Consider the following 13,952-nt stretch of genomic DNA (forward strand, 5'->3'; position numbering starts at 1 on the left):
GCTACCATTGAAATTGAATATGGAATTGCTTCACAGGAGCAGGACCCCACGTCAATCACCTAACATTTCCATAAACACCCAGCTAACCCTCTTCTCCTCCTCTTCTTTGCTGTCACACTCTGAACCCTTCCCCCACCCTTTTCTCTGTCTCTGTCAAAACAATGATGCAGAATCAAGTAAAATATTTTATTTATAAAGTCACACATTTGCCTCAAATGGCATTTCACAACACACTTTATCCTTAGATTTATGATTTGGTTGAAGAAAAACTCCCCAAGATACCCTTTAAATGTTCAGTGTGTAATATTTCTGAGGATCTATCAACAGAAATGCAATATAAGATCCATAACTATGTTTTCAGTGATGTATAAAGCCCTTACATAATAAACTATTATGTTTTTATTACCTTAGAATGATCTATTTATATCTACATAACTGCGGGCACCCCCTTCCGTGGACGTCGCCACGTTGCATCGTCATGTTCCTACAGTAGCTGAAAACAGACAAACAGCGCTACAGATCGTGTTTCATAACTACGTTCTTCTTGTTCTACTTCTGGTAGAATTCAGGCAGTGCAGACTCTCATCACTGTGTTGAATACGTACGTTAGAAGAAGAAGTAGTAATAATAATATACTGCAGGGGTCGGCAAATAAGTTTTGCATCGGAGCAATATTTTCAACCGTTAGATGGTTGGTGAGAATATAAACCATAATATTGACCTGCATAAACATGTTTGGTTAGCTCTGTCAGTAAAGTGCAGGACTCACAACCCAAGGGTTCAGGGTTTTATCTCCCCTTGGGACAATTTTTTTTTTCTCTCTTCAACAAACAGATTCTGCAGCGAATGTTTCTCAGATCACAGCATGTGCTGCACTGTTTTTGTTTCGGTGTTTGATCCACATCCATCAACCTACGGACACTTTTGCATTTCCCCAGTGTCTCCAGGCAGAGGACGTTTAGGGGAATCATGTTTTCTGACGGCTCTTTCAGAGGTGTGTCAAGCAGGCTACAGACTCTTTTAATGTCGTTCAAAATTTTTCAAAGTAAAAGCTCACTTCAACTCCAATACTGCATTACAGTAAACAAGCTTCTCGCGCTTTTATTTTGTAGGCAAAACCACTAAAGAGGAAGTGATTATGTGAGAAACTGTTGCTGGCATGATTGAGATCTATTTCAGCACCCCTATCAAAGTATTTATTGATTTATATTTTTTGCTGCTATCAAAGCACCGTAATCTGGCAGCGGGCCAGATATTATTGTTGGTGGGCAGTGTTGGCGAGAATCCATAACCACAGAGAGAAAAAATGTGTTTCCCTTTTCAATGTTTGTATAAACTTTATCTAATGTGTCGTTCATAATGGACTGTGGTGCAGAAACAGTAACAGTGTTTCACACTCTTGGTTTACATTTTCCATGTTATCTGTCAGTGGCCAAGTCACAATAACATATGGTTTTACTGAATAATTAAGTAAATATAACTTCTTAATAAATATACCTAAAGAAATCTAATTTCTTGACTGGCCTCTCTGCTGTCTCAGAAGAGACACCTTTTGTGCTGCGTCAGCCACAGCAGCTGTCCTACTCTCTTTGAAAGGTTAGGGGGCAGAGGTAGACTGGACAGGTGGTTGCAATTCACAACCCTCGCCACTAGATGCCACTAAATCTTACACACTGAACCTTTAAGGGGAAAAAATGGATGAAACTTCAGGAAGAGCAATATATATCATTTGTCTAAAATAGCACAACATAGTGAAATTAAAGGATGGACAATTGTGATTATAGAATTATAAATAGATTTTTACAGTATATAAGGAATTGATCCAGGCGGACTTTGAGCAACCTCAGGTCACCAAACAGACCTGGGCCACATGACCTCTTCATGACAGACTACACAAACACACAAGAGGCAAAACTCAAACACACAGGTAGGAGAAAGAAACAGAAACACAAGGGAGAGAGACAAGTGGAGAGACCGAATCACAACACCTGTGCAGGGTTTCACCTGGCTCTGCATCAGCCCGTCTTATTGTCCATTTAATACAAACAACCTTTACTGTGTTAGATTCCTTGATTTATACTGAACTCTCTCCGTCTCTTATTCTGCTAACCCAAGTCGTCACATATGGACGTTTGGACCTGTTGGCGGTTGGCATCAGTTTATAACGCACTGTGAAGCCCCTTTAGTGTCATTTATGAACACTAAAATTAGGCCTTGTAGTAATAACAGAAAACAGGCTGTATGAATTGATGGGTTGTTTGTTTCGTGTGTGAAACAGAAAGTCAACATTGATTCTTTTTAGTAATGTTTTGTAACTTATGTTAAGTAACGTACTGATTTTACCACAAACCATGACCTTTTCCTAAACTTCACCAAGTAATTTTGGTGCCTAAAACTAACTAAATTGCGACGTTTCACAACGTCAACCACTAGTTTTATTTTGAAATTCTAGCCAGACATTGCCTAAACATGCAAATACCACACTAAAAGGTACCCAGGGCATTAAAAAGCTGCAGCAAGAGGTCTCGACCAAGCATCCATATGTGACGAGCTGGGATAGGAATGTGTTGGATTCTTTGTAGCACACCCAACAACCCCAATTTCTATAAGCCCTCTTCGATCTCTCATCTTGCTTCCAAAGAAATGTTATGTGCACCACCGAAGCCCTCATCTGCCTCCCATATTTACCGTCTTTGGTCCCATTTTCATCCATTTTCTTTTTTCTTTGTTTTACCTTTTGCCTCCTCAAAATCCACAAACCAAACTCAACTTTTTGGCCCCTTCCACTCGAAAATAAAAATGTTTCTTCTCTCGGATGTTCAAGCTTCACCGTGGAGAATGATTAAGTTTGACACTAGAAATCTGTTTTCACGTTGATCTGCTGAAAGAAAGTTTCTCTGTGCTTACCTTACTAAACCTCAGGGATGAGTACACACAAGATTACTTTTCGACGTCACATTAAAGCCAGTTGTGGAAACTTAAAGCCTGCAGTGGGAGACATCTTGTGTCCAGCACCAACTAAATGAGATATATTCAGAGATTCTGGATTTTTCAATAAGACTGAAGGAGCAGTTTTATTTTAAGTAGTTTATTATATAATTTTTTGGTCGAAAACCCAAATCAGACGATAATTATTATTCCGAGCAGAATATTTTGACATATCTCAGAATTTGCCTCGAGGGTATTTTTTAAAAATAAGCAATTATATAAAATCTTTCTGACTGCCGCAAACGTCCTCCTTCCATGTTTTCTCTGTTAACAGTGTTTAATGTTTTTTCAGGGCCCCAGAATTTGCAAATATGCCGCTGGCCAAGAAAAACTGTAGGCTAAACTTTGATATGGAATGTACTTTTTAGCATCTGAAATATTGATAATGTCATAAGCCTTTTAGCAAGAAACTGAAGAAAACTGCACTAAAGGGAAGACATGTGGTGTTTGTGTGCCTGCTGATTGTTTTTCCCTGTATCATGTTGCACTTACGCAAATGTCTGAAACTGTCCTGTGCAGGAAAACTTCAATTTAAAGTTGCAGTGAGTTGTCAGTGATTGTTCTTACACACTTTTGTGTTTGTACAAAGTTAATTTCAAAACCAAATTCTTTAGCTTTCTGGAACTTTTGACTGTATGTACCACACGGTCTTCATCTGTGAGTCTTCTGGCATACAAGCTCAGCAGCTGTTATGATCTTTTAGGTCCACAGGACTTCTCATCTGTTTAAAAGTTAAGCATGAAAGTTAATTCTTTACTTTGGAAATTTGACAAAACAGACCCAACTCAAGGTCCAGCTTTCCACACTTTTGCGCATGTTTTTATTTTTCAGCCAACACACAAGACTCCACAACAACTCAGGAAACTGTAATCTGTGTAATGTGGTTGAGAGCTTTACAAAAAGCTGAGTTGGGATTGTGTTGTCAACAAAGCAACAGCCTTCTTCACTGTCTCTGGTACCCTGAGAGGTTTTAGAAGAGAAAATAAAAAAGTATTTCAGTGAATAAAACATGATGCAAAGAAACTAAAGAGAAATTTAAAATCAATTTGTTTTCATATGATTGGGTGACATACTGTAGATTTGCCTGGTGAGCCACAGCATGTCCTGTCCTGTTTACTACCCTGAACCAGAAGCAGGTCTCCTCCCAACAGGCTCAGCCTCAGGCCCAGCTCGTGCTGCCTTCACTGTACGTGGGAGGAACTGAATACACTGTGAGAAGAAACAAACAGAGAGAGAAGTTGTTGGGTCATGTGACTTGTTGAAACTTGTATCAGTGCCTCAAGAAGGACTGAAGATGTTAAGGCCTCTGCACACATGCACGCCTGTGAGTAATACATTTTCAGGTTAGACGGTGTGTTATGTATTAAAAAGATAATTAAAACCACACCTCCAGAGTTTCATTCTTGACAGCTCATTAAACATTTTTAAGGTGGTATTTACTCTCTGAAAAGCGATTATGATAGATAGAAAGCATCATTTATTACCAAACAGCTGAGGTGAAAAGTATTTTAAAGCAGAATCACAGAAAAGCTAAGATGTCATTCAGTTAAAATTGTTTAAAAAAGTAAAAGAAATATAAAAAGATCATGTTAGAAAATGTGACATGTTACATGATCAAAGGATCAATATCAAATCAGGATATACCAGTATAGATAAAAGCCCAAAACAAGACCAATGAAGAAACAAGTTGACAGAAACCTATCAATGCAGTTATGTTTATAAATGCACAATTCCACCAGGAACATGGACTGATTAAACATTAGGGATGATGAAAAGAAAATAATTCATGTAAATGTAATGACTATGACAGAATAATTTAACATTCAGATTCACTATATCCTTATTTATTGGACTTGTGATTTAGTAAGTCAAAACCATAATCTCAGTAACGTCAAGTCAAAATTATACAATTTAAAAGGAAGGTGTAGGAAATCATTAATTCTTTTTATACGATTTTAATTCAAGTTTAAGTTTGATTTAGTAACTGAATATCGATCCAGATCTGGTGATTTGCATTTTTCTCTTTTGCTCGTGTTGTCAGAAACAAACTGATTGCAGTTCGTGATTACTTATTGTATCTGTGGTGGTGGAAGAGGGTGCCTTACCGTCTTTGTATGGGTGTTTTTTGGGGGATTCTGTTTATTATATTATGTTGTACATGCACATTTTTTTATGTAAAGCACATTGAGTTTACTTGTAATGAAATGTCCTATACAAGGCAAATATAATTGCCTTGCCATTAGTATGACTTATTAAATTGACTGTGACATACAAGTCAAAATGTTTGTGTATATTTTCTTCAAAATAAGTCATAATTTTAGGAGAGCTTAATCATTATTACTGGATAGAATGATAATATTGTGAAATAATAACTTTAATATAATAATAACTATATAGCATTTGTATTTAAATAACTGTATATAGGCTTTTGTTTTATTTCATTTTATTTCAAATGTTACCATATTTTAACACAAATTTAAGTATCTGTTAAAGTTCTTTGTGTGTATCATGAAGGGTCTACACAATTTTATTTCCTTATACAACCTTGTGTTGTAAAATGACAAATAAACAACCTTCTAACCTTCTAAATAATAAGAATTTTAACAGAATTGTAATACTATAAATTCCTTTAATTTATATATTTTCTTCTCTAGTTGCCTATTTTATCTAAATGGGCTGAATGTTTTGTTGTTTCATGGTTTATAAATGATAAATAAGTTTGGGTTTTTTGTTGTTGTCAATAAAGGTATGGTTTTGTTAGTACGTTGTTTGTATTTCCCCACCGTCCAATGGGCCATGAACGCAGCGCGCCCTGAACGCAGCGCAGCGCGGCGCTCCGCTGCCATGTTGTTGTGTTATTTTCAGGGGCAGAGTTTCCAGCTGTCGCTGTCTGCGGACTCAGCGGTCTCTGAGGAGGAGGGGGCACTGCTTTACTTACGTTATCTGGAATACAACTGAACTTCAAGTCGGTGTAAAAGTTATCGGACAACGAGAGGAGCTGTCGAGGTAAGTACGTTAGTTTCTTTCTGATTTAAAAGTTGATGTTCTGTCACACTTGGTGCTACTTTCTCCCCCATTCATGCTAACGGTAACGCTAGCTGGTTAACTCACACCCAGCCCATAAAAACATCTCTTCGTCTTTCATAAGATCTTAAACTGGGAGATAAGACAGACAACTGTGTGTGTATTAGTGTCAAACATTAGCACGCAGAGTTAAATTAGCTTCAGCTCATGTAGAAACACATGAGTTTTGGAAGCTAACTTCTGTGCTAGCTGGCTAACGCTGCCACCACTTTGCCAAACTTGGTGCGATGACTTAAAAAAGTAAATGTGGGAACTTTTAATTGTTTTGCGGGCAAGGAGTGGGATTATTAAAGGAGACATAAATTCCAGGTGACTTTTCGTGGCTCTCCTGTGTGTTTGGTCTTTTAAGCTTGTGGGATAAAGTCTGTGTGGGTTATTTATTTATAAGGCACATCAGGGCGGACCGAGAACGCACCACCGATCAAGTGTTCCACAGCTTATATAAAGTTAGCTTGATTAATTAATTATAAGTACTTTTTAAAGTTGTAAAACAGTTTAGGACGTGCCTGGGTGTACTCCACGCACTTGTACCTCACTGTGCAGTGATCCTGACATTTACTAGAGGATCTGACTCTTGTTATAACAGCACTTGTGGAAGTGAATGTGATCCTGTCTGCTGGTGAAACTTTTTCTACCACAAAAAAAGGGGAAGTTTGCCTTGACTTTTCTTTCCTTAAGTCAAGTTTGCAAAGGAGTTAGATACACTAGTTTAAAGATTTTCAGTAGACTTGTATTTGTGCCTCCTATGTCAAGGTCATGGCTCATTCACATGTAGTGTACCATGTTGGTTTTAAGCCTATTATCCATTTACATCCACTTACTTGCTTCTTAGTTTAAGAAAGGAATTCCTAACCCTTTGCACAGTTTGTAGGCGTGTTGTCAAACCACTAGTTGTGCTGTGAGTTTCAAAATAGGTAGTCAGTCTTACATTTTGTTTCCTTTCAGGTCTGCAACTGATTGTTGTCATTGTAGATTAATCTAATGGCATTAAACTGATTAATCGCTCAGTCTATCAATCAGCAAAAAATGCCTATCACAGTGTTAAGGAGTCCAAGGTGGTGTCTGTAAATATCAAAACACAAATATTTAATATAAAACAACAGAAACCAGTAAATTTTGAGAAGCAGGAAACCAGATGTTTCCGTAGTCACATTTACTTAGAAGTGGGATTTTCATTGTAAATTGAATATTGATTGTTTTCACTTTAAGTAGGTAAGAAAAACACACACTGTTGGGAGGAGACCTGCATCTGGTTCAGGATAGTACATACAAAGTACATAGGTGAATACTATATTTATGTTTAGCACCAAGTAACCAAATTAAATTCCTTGTATTGTGTAAACCTGCTTGGCAATAAAGCTTATTCTGACTACTCTTCCTGGGGTCCTATTTGAGTTATCAAAAAAGTTATGACAGATCAATTAACAGTGAGAAAACTCACGTACTGAGCCTGATGTGTATTTAATTTAAATTACTTGCTTAACAAAACATTGCAGCCCCCGAGCAGTGATGCGTCTCTGAGATGTGAGTAGAGGAGAAAGTGTGAAGAGCGATTTTCACGAGCCGAAACTGAAGCTGAATGATCTACTTTCCGGTGACGGGCGCCCAGTTTGATTAATTACAAATTATGGATCAAGAAAAAAAACCTGCTCGTGTGTGTCCTTCAGCTGAAGCTCAGTCATAAATACAGTGTTTGCTTCTACAGAGCCTTTTGATGGCTCGTGGTGGCGACAGTTCTGGAATAGGATATGGAAACATAATGGATTAAACCCGGGGTTGGATTTGTTATATAATGTTCAATATAATGTCATGGCGTAGTCGTGGTTTTAGACTGAGCACCTCTGCAGGAAGAGAAGGTTAAAGGAAATGGGGGGGTGTTGAGATAAGATCTTGGTATAAAATGTATTTCCGTCATCAGATTTGTCAGCAAGTGTTTGGGCTTTGTAATGAGATGGTGTCCCACGTAACGGGTAATGCAGCTCTGCAGTGACATACTACACCTGGTTATGGGGGAAGTTGGTTTGAAGGTTTAATGTTGGTGTTTTAAGTGTTTAGTGTTGCAGTTTGAGTTTCTGGCTTAGAGACTTTTCAACAGAATACTTGGCTCATGGTTGTTAGGAGACCTGTGACCTTCTTGATAATGAGATTTAAATGCCATCCTGTTTTATATGAAGCATCAAATCTTATTGTTCTTGAAATCCAGCTGAATTGTATTAATATCACAAGGGCTGCAACTAGGGATACTTTTCATTATTAATTAATGACTTTATTTACTTGTTGTAGGGCTGGACAATAAAACAAAAACAATAATTATCGCGATGTAATTTTTTTCTATAACAAATGTTCAATAAATATTCAATAAATGTTTGATTTTATCCACTTGAATCATAAACAAATTAGGACTTTATTATTTTATTAAGATCTTTATTTGTTGAGGAAAAAGGACTGAAAAAAGCTTTTACTTAATTTTACTTGCATATTAAAGATTTTATCATAATTGTTTTGAATGTTCTACCTTGGATTTGTAAAGCAATCCAAGGTAGAACATTCTAGGACTGGACAATTAAACAATAACAATAATTATCACAATATACTATTTCTCAATAGCAATATAACAAATGTTCAATAAATGTTTGATTTAATACATTTAAATCACAAATTAATAAAAACTTAATTTTTCTATTAAGAGATTTTTTTGAGGAAAAGGGACTGGGGAAAAAAAAGCTTTTACTTAATTTTATTCGTGCATATTTGTTGAAAAAAATCCACTGTTTGTTCTGACCATAATGAAGAGTTTAAACCACAATTAACCATCAGGTTTCTTCAACTTCAACTCAGAAGCAACCATTAAACTCGAAAGAAATTACGATTTGATAATTATTGTGATAATTATCGATATCGAAAGATGAAACTTTTTATCGTGAGAAAAGTTTTGGCCATATCGTCCAGTCCTAACTTGTTGTGGTTGTTTTTTTCCAAATAACTGGCCGTACAATTAAACAAAGTGCCAGTCACACTTCCCAAAACCCAAGGTGACATCTTTACATAGCTATTTTTTAATTTAACAAACAATACAAAACACAAAGATATTCAGTTTACTATTAAGGTTGTGTTTCAAGAATCAAATCAGTACAAAATTGCCAAGATCCGGGGAATTGTGCGTCTGGGTTCTGCTCCTCTGTTCCTAATTTTCTACATATTTCAGCTCCTGACTGAACTGCATTGAGCATTTTACACTCCATCAAAGTGTCTCTTATCTGCCAGGAGCTGCTACGCCGACCTAACGTCACCTCATTTGTTATGTGAACACAGCATGAAGAAGAGAGTCCTTCTGTTTCCAGTCCTGCACCATGGCAGACCGCAGCAAACGCTCCAAAGTTTGACTTAGCTTCACTAAAACAGAGAACGCAACAAAATGCACCAGCTGCAGTAAGGAGGTTTGGTGCGAGGCAGGAAGCAGCTCCAACATGACGAAGCTTTTACTTCAACACGGCGTGAATCTGAAGGAACGCTTCACCGTGTTCAACGTGCCGCGCTCTCCCAGCTACAGTGACGCCCCAGATCCAGCTAACGCTAACAGTAGCAACGTCTCAGGTACAAAACACCTTTTATACTGAAGGGAAACCAGTGATGGCTACAAATGATTCAATAGATATTTCTCTTAGAGACGAGTCCCCAGAGATGCCCCTCTAGGACAGAGACTCCTTTCACTTTAGCCATGAAGGGGGAGATGAGCAAGGAACCTCTGTAGGGGTTGGAACCAGAGTTGAGATTAAAAACTAACTGGATCAATAAGTAGAATCAGTTGAAACAATACCTAACCCAATTTACAATGACACAAAATCGCAATAAGGAGAAGGTTTTTAATTGAGCTGCCAGCAAATATTCAATCACATAAAACAGAAGCTTTGTAGCGAAATCATTCTGAATGATACCAACTGATCTAAACCCGAACTGATGTCTCAAAATTAAATATTTTTAAAGTGTCCTGTGCACTGCAGCAGGTCTTCTGGGTATTTCCACATTGTAGTTCCAGAGAGAACGGAAGGTTTACCAGCAGCTTAGGAAATATAGCGCTAACAGGGAACCTCCGGTTCTTGATTTCCAGGAAAGGAAACTGTCACTTTCCATTTCCAGTCCCTGACCAGAGCAGCTTGTAAAGTCAAAGAGGGATTCATCACCTTAATCTGTCGGAGTGAGTTTCCTACTGGCAAGTAAGTCGTCCACCTTTTTGCGTCTTTAAAGCGGTTAAACTAGTTCTGCCGGAGCAAAGGAGGGCAAGGTTGAGGGAAATGAGCTACCTGACAGGTGATCACCTCCCTCCCCCCCACACCTCCCGCCCTTTCACTCTGCAAGCACAGGATTGTCTGGTCGGCCTTCTTGTGTCATCCAACACCCAGCTAATCCTATACGTCTCTGTTTATAAATGGATGCAGATTAGAAGCATGAGAATAGCAGGTTACTTCCTCTGAGACACGTCAAGTAGTTCACAGGTAAACAAACAGATCACCTGTGAATGAGGAGAGCTTGATGTGACGCACTAGAGCTGGCATGCAGATTGGTGTTTTATCGAAATAGGTACTACTGATATGGATATATGTCGCTTTTAGGGCCGGGCGATACGGCTTATAAATAATATCTCAATATTTTAAGGCTACGATATATATACTGTGTCAATATTCAAAATAATATAACATATATAATGTTAATGTCTGAGACTGTGGGCCTCCCCTCTAACGATGCTTGGGAAAAGGCGCACCCTCACCCCGTCTTAGTTTACTAGCTTAGTTTTGAGTTCCTGGATGCCAATGGGATCATAATTATGTTATTTTATCCCACTGACACTCAGTAATTGAGCCAAGATAGCCTAAAGTCTGTTGAGAGGGGGAAAAGCAGCCTGGGGAGCAATCTCCCCGAGGAAATCAGGTCTGCTGAATCAGCTCTTTTAAATCCCTTGTTCAGACATACTTCTATCGAACATCCTTCCCTGATTTTACACGAGTTAGTATTATAAGTATAATTTAGGAAATTCCTTTTATTTGTCAAATGTTTTTTGTTTTACCTGCCTTTATGTTTTATCTAGTTGAAATTATTTTTAATAAATTATTTTATGTCTTGTATTTGAGTCTTGTAAAGCAGTTTGTAATGTTGTCACACATGTAAGCTTATCTATGTGATGTCCTATTTTAAAACTAATGTAGGGCTAATATTGTTTCACTCCCATTCACTGAGCCTCCATTGAAATCGTTTGGGCTCCCTGGGGAGGCCCGCCTTCCACTTAGAAAACCACTCTAATTTACTATTACATAAAATTATAATGCATATTGTTACATTATATAATATATTGACATTGTACTAACAGTATACTATTAAATAAACAATATACTTTTTATTTAATATTATTATACTAATGTATTCATTTTGAGTAGTTCCTCCTGCAGGTTGTGGATAGAGTCTGTGCAGAGGATAGATGTAGATCTGTTTTACTAAGTTATTGTTAAGCAATCTTGTTTACATTAGTTGTGGCGTGGTTGGTGTGGGTGCATCGAGTATCCGTCCCTGGTTCAAAAACCTGCAACTCCGACACGCCGCAAGCCACAATGCACCAATCGCAGCAGAGTTTTTGTTTAAAATGTCAAAAAATCAGTCATTTTGGACTGGTCGCCGAAGACAACTTTGTTTCTTCTTATGCTAATAACTTTTTGTTGAGAAATACACATTTCAAAATGTCAGTAGTTTGTGTGTGTGTGTGTGTGTGTGTGTTGATAATCAAGCAAGTAGACTCATGAAACCATTTGTTCCATTGTATGGCAAATTGCAATATTGTCCACGATAATTGCAATATGACTTTTTCTCGTTATCAAAGGATGAAGCCTCCTTGTATTCTGTTGTGCTCCTGTTTTGACACTTTGTGCTGGTAAAACAATGCAGTTTAAACAAAAATACATTTAATATTTTCCAGAAAAGTGATCAAATATCCACAATATCTATATGGTAATTGCACCCATATATTGATTTAGTAGCCTGTTTCATTGGCTTTGGAGTGACCACTGGAAAAAAAGCATTATTTATTATCTGACATTCAATTATTCATAGACTCACCACATCATCATTTCAACTATAAAACACACAATACTTAGCTTTAATCCCATAAACTTCAAATGTAGTTGCTGTCATCTTGTGGTACTTGTTCAATATTATTTTTTGTAGTTTTATGCATTTTTCATTCTGCACTGTAGGCTGTTTTAGATTTGTGCATTAGTAGCAATTGTTCTGTAGTATATTTTGCAGAGGGTTGTAGTTTATTTCTGATCTGCCTCCAAATGTTCGACCGGCTGTTATCTTAGTCTGGAACTGAAGTTAACTCAGTGGTGGTGAATCACTTTGGGGAGTCTGTGACTGTGTGGGAGAGCGTGTCTCCTGCATGTAAACGCTTTTAATGCCAAAATAAATAGCTACAATGTGCATTGACTAACTCATGTTATTTCCTGTTTGCTTATGCTTCAAAAGTATAGAAAATAGCTGTTATTCCCCACAAAATTTGCCACAAAGCCATGCTGCTCCATAATAGAACTAAGTAACTGTCTCTTCCCCTAGCTCACTCAGTGCACCTCAGAGAGGATTATAACGGCGGTGACCATGCTGGACACCTTGAAGGATGATGAATATGGCTGGGAGGTCATAGGGGACATCCTGATGGGGATATTTTACCAAGTTTCCTTTTTATCTTTGCCTTTGGGACATCAGGGGCAATGAAATAATTTCCATAGCTCTAGAGAAGGAGTCTTCAGCCTTAAGTATCTTTAAGACTTCTTCTCTTACCTCTCTGAGGCAAAGATCAAAGCCGGTGTATAGATATAGCCGCAAGTGGCAATAATTGGGATCCATGCAAGTCTTAAAAAAATGCTACATTTGACATTTTCAGAGGAGAACAGACACAGACGACTTAAGAGATTAAAGTAATGAAAGAATTTGGACTTTGAGATAATTGGGTAAAGGCAAACTTGATTTCACCTTGAGATCAGAGTGTGTCATTATATGTACCTGACTACTGAGTGACCTGTTCCCACCCACATGCGACATTTTGTGTTTCGAAGATTTAAAGTTTTAAGCTGCACAAACAATTTTAGCTGGAGGAAAAAAAAATAGGAAGAAAGTGTCACAGGATCCAAATAAAATAGAGACCTTAGACTCACTATTATCTGAACATCCCTTATTGTCAGCAAGTGAGCTACTCGTGAGAGGCTGTTTTCACACACCTTCTCACAAGTTAAGGTAGTGACGTCACACGTGCCAGACCCGGATAGTTTTCAGTTTAAACTTAAAACACTTATAACTGTCAAGATGTTGGTGAGAAGATTCTGAACAAAATCATGCTTCATTCTGCTGGTTTTGGGTGTGTTGTCAATTAATTTGGTGGCATTTGATCCAAAACTGAGTTAAAAAGAAAATGTTGTTCATACTGTACAAGTTACAGCAAGATACTGAATATCACTGCAGACTAGGGTGACCAATGATCAATGTACCGGTAGCCACGCTCTAAAGACACGTTGAAACACTTGATATCAGCCATCTGGAGAACGACTCTGTCGAGTTTGGTAGCGTTTCAAGAAAGACTTGTGGAGATATAGATGTTAATTGAATTAGCATATTCTGAAAAATATAGAATTACTGACTTCTGAATTGACCACAGGTTGCAGTGAGGCAAACATTTGTCACATATCAGTGGATGTGCTGAAAAAAGTTCTAGGATGTACGGGTGATTTTCTTCTTTCTTTCTTGTTTTTTTTAAAGTTTGGAATGAGACATGTCTAGAAATGTACATTTCTTGTAATAAGCCATGCCCACTTTGCGAAATCATTACCAAATTTTTACATCAA

At 37.6% G+C, this 13,952-nt stretch overlaps 1 protein-coding gene across 2 annotated transcripts in view; it reads left to right on the forward strand.

The window, feature by feature from the left end:
* The first annotated feature begins 5,813 nt into the window (after positions 1-5,813).
* Positions 5,814-13,952, forward strand: part of plekhf2 (pleckstrin homology domain containing, family F (with FYVE domain) member 2) — a 33,497-nt gene continuing 25,358 nt past the window's right edge. The window contains exons 1-2 of one of the 2 annotated variants that reach the window (XM_046045051.1): positions 5,814-5,994; positions 10,181-10,286. The gene's annotated coding sequence lies outside the window, so the exon portion shown is untranslated. The remainder of the gene's footprint in view (positions 5,995-10,180; positions 10,287-13,952) is intronic. The other variant, XM_046045050.1, reaches the window with a different exon arrangement.

The sequence above is a fragment of the Micropterus dolomieu genome, linkage group LG03 (assembly GCF_021292245.1).
Source record: "Micropterus dolomieu isolate WLL.071019.BEF.003 ecotype Adirondacks linkage group LG03, ASM2129224v1, whole genome shotgun sequence".
In the NCBI taxonomy this organism is placed as follows: domain Eukaryota; kingdom Metazoa; phylum Chordata; class Actinopteri; order Centrarchiformes; family Centrarchidae; genus Micropterus; species Micropterus dolomieu.